General features: G+C 31.5%; 1 non-coding gene across 1 annotated transcript; it reads left to right on the forward strand.

Moving 5' to 3' along the window:
- The first annotated feature begins 1,162 nt into the window (after positions 1–1,162).
- Positions 1,163–1,234, forward strand: Smp_tRNA_01846_Pseudo_TTG.1.1. Its single transcript has one exon. It is a non-coding gene (tRNA).
- The last annotated feature ends 233 nt before the right edge of the window (positions 1,235–1,467 follow it).

A 1,467-nucleotide genomic window follows, 5' to 3' on the forward strand; every position in this document is an offset into this window, starting at 1 on the left:
CTAATAGCCACTTGTTTGTGCAATGGGGTGAAGTGTAAATTCACTTTGTATTGTATGTTTGAATTTTCCCATTGATGAACATCAACTCTGAGATGCAGGTTCATCCAACTAATGAGTCCCAAATAGAACGAAATGCGCATCAAACTAGATTCCATTGCTAGCCACTATCCATCTTTGCCTTACAATGCTTGTGAAATAAAGCTATATCGAGGCAATACGAACAGTATACACATATGCCAATTAGAGACTGACCAGATGTAGTCCTAACAAATCAATGGGAAGATTCAATTAAACAATACTAAGTGAATTTAAAACATTCTTTCTCAACTCCCCCTCTCCGAATCTAGGGTGTAAGTTTAATATCAAACTACTTCTATAGTTGTATCATATCATTTGTTTTTAATAAAAAAAATCAATTTATCTTGGTTTAATGTCTATTAAATTAGAAACAACATCCAACTTACTTTATTTTAAGTCTTCATTTGGCATTACATAGACTCATATACAACTACAAAGAATTACTAAATTCATCTCGCTCAATTGGTTACTTATTTATTGTAGAAGTCATTAATTTTCATTTTTTGTTGTTGTTTGCTCAATTACTTGGTTACTGTAAGTAATAATTATATTTATAAGTCACGTAATATATCAGTTTATTTTAAGGGAAATTTCCTGTCAGGAGAAAAAAAAATTGATTATCCTTTTTTTCACTCTTATTCATTCTGTCTAAAATTATATATTGTTGTGTATGTTATATATGTTTGTCGATATAAGTAGTATGTAACACTAATCGGAAGTGGAAACTTTAACAGCAGCAAAAGGCTATGAAGGTTAACTTGAAGAGAACAGAAATAGAATTAGAAAGGAATTGTAAAATCAGAAAAATCATACAGAATGTAAAACGTAAATGATGAAAAAATTGCAAATGAATTATTTGATGTATAGTTCTTTTTATTTTATCAAGATATTCTGTAATTTTGTATTATAAAATACATTGGTCATCTCCCCACCCCCACCTATATTCTCGTTCATTACATTACACGTTAATTTAATAAATAATGACTGATCAGTTGCAGTCCTAAAACATCAATAGGAAGATTCAAACATACAATACTACGTGAATTTACACTTCACTCCATTGCACAAACAAGTGGCTATTAGGACTCAGTGGCCGAGTGGATAACGTGATGGCGTTTGAAGCGAATGGTACTGGGTTCGAGTTCCAGATTGAACATCAACTCTGAGATGCAAGTGCATCCATGTGACGAGTCCCAAATAGAACGAAACGCACGTCATGGATTCCACTGCTACCCACTATCCATTATCCATCTTTGCTTTCATAAATAATGGTTTATTTTTCTTAAAAAAATATGTTTTAGGGATCATTCTTCTAATAAACTGGAAAAGATAGGTAAAGCTAATTTGATAGTATCTTTGTGGTCTCTTATCACTTAAACTATTTCTATA

Source organism: Schistosoma mansoni, chromosome 3, assembly GCF_000237925.1.
Source record: "Schistosoma mansoni strain Puerto Rico chromosome 3, complete genome".
Taxonomy (NCBI): domain Eukaryota; kingdom Metazoa; phylum Platyhelminthes; class Trematoda; order Strigeidida; family Schistosomatidae; genus Schistosoma; species Schistosoma mansoni.